Source organism: Rhincodon typus, unplaced genomic scaffold (genome assembly GCF_021869965.1).
Source record: "Rhincodon typus isolate 14 unplaced genomic scaffold, sRhiTyp1.1 hic_rhity00008341, whole genome shotgun sequence".
Lineage (NCBI taxonomy): Eukaryota > Metazoa > Chordata > Chondrichthyes > Orectolobiformes > Rhincodontidae > Rhincodon > Rhincodon typus.
Genome location: NW_025973979.1, coordinates 1 through 7989, shown reverse-complemented (window position 1 = coordinate 7989; position 7989 = coordinate 1). Strand labels below are relative to the sequence as shown.

Below are 7989 nucleotides of genomic sequence, written 5' to 3'. Positions count from 1 at the left end.
TAGTTTCGGTTAGATGGGCTTCAGATTGGTTTCACAGGTCGGCGCAACATCGAGGGCCGAAGGGCCTGTACTGCGCTGTAATGTTCTATGTTCTATGTTCCCACACTGTGAGGATTCTATGAAGCTACCTGAAGTTGCAGGCTAAAAATTGAAATCACAATTGATTAAAACCTACCAAGCTGCTGGGCAGAGGGATTCTTATATGAGCATTGTATGAGTGGTATTTGAGGCACTATGCCAGGAGTATGTTTTGGCTACTATACAAAAGCTGTTTTGTATCTTTTCAAGTCACAAAAGAGTGTTGTATTAATGAGATTATTGTCTGTTTCAAAATCTTTGAAATTGTATTATAAGTAGATGGTTTGGATTATTCTATTTTATCTTAATTTCTTTTGTTAATAAACTTGTTTTATTGTTGAAGCAAAATCAGCAGAATCCTGTGTTTATGTTTCATTGAAAGACCAATTGTTAAAGCCAAAACAAATCCAAATATGATCTATCAAGCCAGGTTCCTGTCTGGGATCTGGCTTGTCCGGTAATAACATCGGCTGGAATTATAATGTTGTGTCAGTCATATAGCCAGAATGCTCATACTCGCTTGCCAAAGCAAATGTTCTATAGAATGTCCGATTCTGCGGTTGCTCTCCTGGCAGTCAAAGGGAACGTTACCTGTGAAGGTTTCAGTTAGACATTTTGGCATCAACTTCATGTCTTGGGAAATGCTTGCCCAGAATCATTGCACCTGGACCAACTAAATAAAACGTAGTTCAGCCTCCCTCAAAAGGAAGCCTAGACAGGAAACCTCAGTAGTATTAAACGAATTAAAGACAAATGTGTTGTCGCCATTAAGGCCGGTAGATAAAATTGGTCTGGACACCAGAAAATTTGGTCTTTATGCAGCTAATATTGATCTTCGTTATGAAGCCAGTAATACTGGTAATTGTGCAAGTCATACTGGTCAAGGTGCACTATAGGCTAAAGTGCACTCAAAATGCACATTATGGTACCACTCTGTCTGCAGTGAATTTTGCTGTGTGTCGTGGTCGATATAGGTGCTGTCCTGATGGATTCTCCATATTTTACTGGGGTCAATGGGAATGTAGATGTAAAAGTCTGCATGGTGGGTGTTGTGCAGCTGAATGAGAGTGCATATAACATCAACAATTGTGATACATTTAATAATTTGAAAGGTATTTTTATTGGGAATGTAACTGAAAGTGCACAGCCAATATACAAAAGACAATTACTAAAAGGAACTATTTGCTCCCAGCCAAACTGGATCACTGCATTGCCTTTTCTGGATCTGTTCAAATCTTGTCTTTTCTGAGAAAGAACTGCTGACTTTGGCTTGGTCCTTGTTGACGCTTCATCGGGGATCACTTTAAAATGTAGGTGGCAGCTAAAGCAAGCTACAGATGGCGAGGGAAAAGAAGGGAGAAATATGAATCATCAGCGGCTGCATAATTAAAAACTATTATTATGTGTGATGGGCTCATCTTTAACACTTAACTGGAGAAAGTGCAGGTTGTGGATTGGGAGGATTATTCCCATTTATGAATAGTATCTTGGAGCTTCACACAGCTGCAGCTGGGGTTTTTACAAGCACTGAGTTCATCTTTGAAACAAGAACAGTTTCCTATTGCAGCATCATTATCTGTATGCCACCCAGCAGTTGCACATGTTAGGAAAAAGACAGAGATAGTAGGAACTGCAGATGCTGGAGAATCTGAGACAACAAGGTGCAGAGCTGGATGAACACAGCAGGCCAAGCAGCATCATAGGAGCAGGAAGGCTGACGTTTCGGGCCTAGACCCTTCATCAGATCAGTTTTCTACCTTGGAGGTCTGGAAATTATGTTCACTAGATTTGGATAAAGTAAAAACACATGGATGAAATGCTTTGGAGTTACAAGACTGTTGACAGATTACTATCCTTACACCATCTTTGTAATACTAGAGGTGCTTTACAAACCACAACTTGGTAGAATGGGAGTGAGAATAATTAGTATCCCATTGATGGGAGTAAAGAAGGTCTCTGACCAGGGACCAGATTCTCTATCTGTGCCAGTTGATGGAGGCATGGAGTCCTTAGCCACCTGCATCAAGCCACCTGCATCAATTTGGGCAGTACATGCCTGATGGGATCCATTCTCTATGGTGGTCATACTACAACAGGAGACAGAAAAGGAAACTTCTTTATTCTCTTCTTACCCAATGCTATGCTCCGAACTGAAGAAAAAATTAAAGTAGGAATCAATGTTTCCGCTGATCAAATGGCTTTAGCAGCTCAGGAGTTCCTCCTCGAGATGGCAATCAAGGTCCTACAGCTGGTCTATTCTGGCCTGGAGGTGACGAACCATGTTATGGTCTCCTGCAGCTCACAGTTCGGGAGGCCATCACATTCTGCATGAGGACTTCCATTTCTACCTTGATGTGTCCAGCAGACTCTGCAACTGTTCCTTCTCGGTGCTCTCTGTCCAGCCTCCCTTGTCCTTCCATCAACAAACAGAAATTAGGGGTTAGGCAGTTGGCACCATGATGAGTTGTGTAGTTCCGTACACCATGTGGTCTCTGCGGTTCAGCAGTACTATATCTCAAATTTGTAATACTTTTGAAAAATTGAATGAGTAGTTTGAGTATGTATTTTCGTCCCTCTAGTGGCCTCCAAAGCGCTCTTCACCTGTATGGTTCTGCTCAGACTAGGAGTATCATCAGCATTTTCTGATTCCACACAGCAATCCTAGATGCGACAACTTCAGCACCTGTGATTAGCCCTCTCTGCCCTTATCTCTTCAGGAGACTCTTGAGACAGGATGCAGAGAATAGACATAAACTGTTTCATTGATTAATCGGGCTTACCTGCAAGCTACATGATTTTTGCTTTGTAAGTCATCAGGATTCCATATGTATCCCTTAAATTTATACTGCTCTGACTTTCTGATGCTCACTTAATCCATTGATCCAAATACCATGCTGGGATAGATTGCAGCTTAAATGTTTTAATGTTTTTCTGAATGGACACAATCCTGGATACCTCTGCATTGCAGCTATAACCACAATACCTGAAAAGTTGAAAATACAAGAATTACATCATTGCAACTGACCAGCTGTTCCAATTAAAGACTTAAACCCCAGCTTCATAATGTTCCCTATCCCCCAGTGTACCTGATCCTATAATTCAATGCAGCTACAGCCAGGATCAAGGAGAAATACAATGCCCACCCACCGTCAATTCAAAAAAGTTTGAAGATCTAGGTCGTTAAAATGTAACATCTTCATTGTTTTAAGATTGCAGCTGACAAAGAGAGTATTGATCACTTACACATAACTAACGATTGCATATACATTTATATAAGCATACACAAACATGAGCATGATGTGAATGGCTGTTGACATTTCCATACATGGAAACATGTTGTCAATAGTATAGAATTCCTCAATCATCATTCTGTTTTTATTTTGTTTTTTAATTAACCCATTCAAACACATACCTCTGGAGTGAGTTCCACTTTAGACCAGGCCTGGGTCCAAAATTAGGAATACTAACATTGCATCACAACAGCCATCAAATCTTAACTCTATAAAATGAAAAAAATGACCATTTTGGGTTGAGTGCCCCTTCTGAGGTCACTGAACCCAAAACGTTAAGTCTGGTTTCTCTCCATTGATGCTCCAGATCTGTTAAGCTTTTCCAGCAATTTCTTTCAGTTTTTATTTAACACAATGAACATGTCGCTTACGTGTTTTCATCTGGGGTTTGATCCAATCACAAAAGAAGACAGCATAGAGGTTGGGGAGGTGAATGAGCTGTGAAGGTTGCTAGTGAGGGGGCAGGACCTCAATATGTGGGGGCTTTGGGGTGATACATAAAGTTGGGGAATTAGGGGTGCTGGAGATGTGGGGATGGGGAATCACGTACAGGATTGGTGATACAAGCCATGAGGGTGGGGTGTCAGGGGAAGCTTTGAGGGTAGTGGGGAAATCAGGGGATTCAGGAGCTGTGAGAGTGGATATTGGAAGAATAGGCTGTGACAGTGGTTATTGAGCTTTGAGGGTGGTGGGGAGTCAGCTATCTAAACATAAAACAAAGACAAATGAGGTAACAAATATAATGCTGAAATTGATTATTGAAATTATATATAAGCAAGCAAAATGATGTAATGAGCATGACATTAGTGCACAGTAATATCACTCCATGCTGAAATGTCATCAAAGCTACTGGTGCCTGATTTCTGACCAAAAGAATGACTAGTATTAAGGTCAGACCAAAACAACTATGGTATCAGCTTTTGTAAGGGTTCCATATCAGGCCAAACTGGTTATTACTTCTGAGAAAGCATGTGAGAGGCAGAGGGAAAGCGCAGAGAACAGAAATCCCAAGTCAGCAATCCATCCAAAACTGCAACAGAACCTGTGGGCACACACTAGTCTTAGCTACCAAATACCTTGCACCATCTTTGTCCCAAAGGATAAACAATGGCCCAAATGAGATATAATCAAAGAGACAAACTGATAAAAAAAAAGCAAATACACAAACATTGACCGCAGAAGGACAGTGCAAATTGAGAATGGGCATTTACAAAGCAGACATTTTCAAAACCCTGGGAGACCATATCCCATCCTCGTTACCAAGTCAACCACAGCCCCGCCCCCTTCGACCGCACTCTCCGTGACGTGTCCCGGGGACGGTTATCGCGAGATTCCCGCTCCGAGCATGCGCGGTAGTGTTGAGTGGTGGCATTTTGTTCGGAGGGAGGCGAGCGTGGAGCTGGAGGTGAAAGAAGTAGTGACTTCACTCTGTGCTTCGGTCAGTGGTGCGGCTCGGCTGATGTGGTCTGGCGTTAGCGCGGCATTTTGAGAGCGTACTCTGTATGCCCCGCACTCCGTCCCGTCTGTAAGGGGCACAGGGACCCCCGATGTCGTGGTCTCACCGCGGCCTGTGGCTGGCCGTGAGGGATGTGCGGTCTGTGGGGATGGAGGTGATGGTGACAGGCTGGGCATTCACAGCGTGTACACCCTCCCGTTAGGCTCCAGAAACAACTAAATACAAAAACATTCCCGCATCCCAACATTAATCTGATCGTATTAGACTTACATCTTGACTGCACTTTGTTTTCTGATCGGAGTTTACTTTCCGCTGAAAGTTACTTTCTGGTTTTTAAGTATATCCTGCCGTGCTGGCGGCAAGTAAATTCTGTCCGTAACTTGTAATTCAAATTGAGCTTAGGTGTTTAAACTTTCCATAACTTCAGTAGTGACAATTGCATTTAGTTAAGAAAAGAAATTGAATACTGTTTTTGAAACGTGGCATTGTCAGTTCCTGGGTCAATCAGTTCTATCTTTTACATTTTGGAGAAATGTTCGTATTTGGCACTGAATCTGAACAGGCTGGTGCTTATTGAACTGAATATGTATCCCGATCGTGACGAGATCTATTGAGTTAAGATCCTCAACTCTTCCTGGCAATTATTGACTTTTTTTATAGGAAGCGTGGCTCTTTTTGATGTCCCTGGTCACTTTAGCAATGTGGTGAAGTTTCAGTCTTAACTTGTGGTGCCTTGTTTAAGGTCACTGTTCTTATGGGAGAGCTCGTAATTATAAGACAAGGCTGATCAGCAGATCAAGCAGTAGCTGTGGAGAGGAAAGCCAATGGTTCAGATTGTCTTTAGTCCTGATGAAAAATCGTCAATGAGAAATGTAAGAGCTTTTAAGTGAGGGGAAGAGTGCAGAAAAACAGTGGAGAGGGCCTATCATAGGGTAGAGGACAAGATGCATTTAAAGACAAAAGATTGAGTCAAAATAAAGTGATAATTGCTACAAAAGTAACATCTGAAAGCATCATTGCTAGTATAAGGAAAGAAACAAAATGTAGAGCTTCACTGTAGACAAGCTATGGAAAGATCACCATGGCTGCAAGTGAAGAATTAAAAGCAACTAGTCTCGGTCATGCTTGCAGACTGAAGGGAGATGTTCCACAAAGTAGTCATACGCAATATTCTCTGTAAGCTTCTGGTGCAGTCTCTTGATGTTCTGTGCACAGTATTTGATGTTTGGTGTGCTGATCACAACATTGACTTCCATTTCTGAAGTCACTGCTGTGGTGTGTCTTAGAGGAAGCACTGAGGTTGGCAAGTGCATAGAATAAATGTACTCTGAGTGGGGGTCTGTAGCCAAGAGTGGCTTGGAAGCACTACCAAGCTGGCGGAGTCCTAAAGGCTGTAGCTGCTAGATTGGGTCTGTGGCAGATGGTGAGGGAAAAATCTGCCTAACCCGGTCCTCACTAATCTACATGTCACAGGTGCATTCATTTGTGACCGTATCAGTAAAAGTTACCACTGCACAGACTTTCTGGAGATGAAATCCCATCTTCACAATAAGGATACCAGTGTGTGGCATCTCTACCATGCTAAAAGTCAGCAAGTTGCTGCAGCATTTCAAAACCTGGAGCATCCATGCGGTACTGTGGACCATTGGCAGATCCAGAATTGTACTCAACCCCAATCAACTCTGACCTGGCATACCACCACTATACCATTACCATCAAGCTGTGGATCAGCCCTGGTTCAATGAAGGATGACATTTCAAGACCTTGAGATATCAATGTGATAAAGCTACAAAATGGGTCTGTTTGCACGCTAAACAACAAAAGCAGCATGCAATAATCAGGGCTAGGTGATCCCGTAACTGACAGATCAGATGCAAGTTCTACAGTCTTACTGTTTCTAGTCATGAATGGTAGTGGACAATTAAACAAAATGTCCCAATCACAGTGATGGAGGATCCTAGCGCATCAGTGCAAAAAACAAGGCTGGAGTATTTACATCCACCTTCAGCCAGGAGTGCTGAGTGGATGATTCATCTTGGCCTACTCCTGTGATCCCCTCAAGCTGGATCTCACATTGAATGAATCAAAAAATGGCTGACGACACCAAATACTGCAAAGTCTGTGAACCCTGACAACATTATAGTATGGTATGGTATAGTATAGTATAGTATATATGGTTTAGTACTAAAGACTTGTGCTCCAGAACTAACTGCCCTTAGCCAAGCTTTTTCAGTGTAACAGCAACACTAATATCTACCTAGCAATCAGGAAAATTGCCCAGATATGTCCTGTGCACAAAACACAGGACAAATCCAGCCAGGCCAGTTACAGCCCTGTCAGTCTGCTCTCAATCATCAGTGATGGAAAGAATCATTGACATGCTATCAAGCAGAATCTCACGCTCATTGAAGCTCGGTTTGGGTTCTCCCTGAGCCATTGGGCTCCTGACCTCCTTACAGCCAACATGGACAAAAAGAGAAGTGAGGTGAGTATTACTACCTTTGATGTCATGGTAGTATTTGACCGAGTATGGCATTGTCCCTTGGTGCAATTAAAGGCACCAAGCTAACCATTGTCTCTTGGCATTGTGACTTTTACAATCACGGAATCTCCCACCAACATCCTGGGGGTTACCATTAATCAGAATCAGACCAGCCATGTAATCATTGGCTACAACAGCATCTCATTGGCTAGGAATTGTGCAGCAACTGTCCTCCTGCCTTCCCAGTTACTGTCCACTAGTTGCATGGCACAACTCAGGAATGTGATGGAGTACACTCCATTTGCCTGGATAACTGCAGATCCAATAACACTCAAGAATCTTGACACTATCCAGGACAAAGGAGTTTCACTCTCCATCATTGACATACTGGCAACAGTGCCTAGGATCTACAAGATGCACGGCAATAACTCACCAAGGTGCTTTCAACAGCACCTTCCAACCCCATGATCTCTCTTGCCTAGAAGGACAGTGACAGCAGATGTATGGGAACACCACCACCTGAAAGTTCCCTCCAAACCACACACCATCCTGACTTAGATAGTAGGAACTGCAGATGCTGGAGAATCTGAGATAACAAGATGTAGAGCTGGATGAACACAGCAGGCCAAGCAGCATCAGAGGGGCAGGAAGGCTGACGTTTCGGGCCTAGACCCTTCTTCAAA

The 7989-nt window shown here is 42.9% G+C and overlaps 1 long non-coding RNA gene across 2 annotated transcripts; it reads right to left on the bottom strand.

Moving 5' to 3' along the window:
- Positions 1 to 1179: 1179 nt before the first annotated feature.
- LOC125482291 lies at positions 1180 to 4609 on the bottom strand. Of its 2 annotated transcripts, XR_007261597.1 has the most exons (4): positions 4445 to 4609; positions 2859 to 3061; positions 2211 to 2491; positions 1180 to 1409 (listed from the first exon to the last, which is right to left on the bottom strand). It is a non-coding gene; the product is annotated as an uncharacterized LOC125482291 (long non-coding RNA). The 2 variants fall into 2 exon arrangements; XR_007261596.1 differs by having other exon boundaries at positions 2211 to 3061.
- Between the last annotated feature and the right edge of the window lie 3380 nt (positions 4610 to 7989).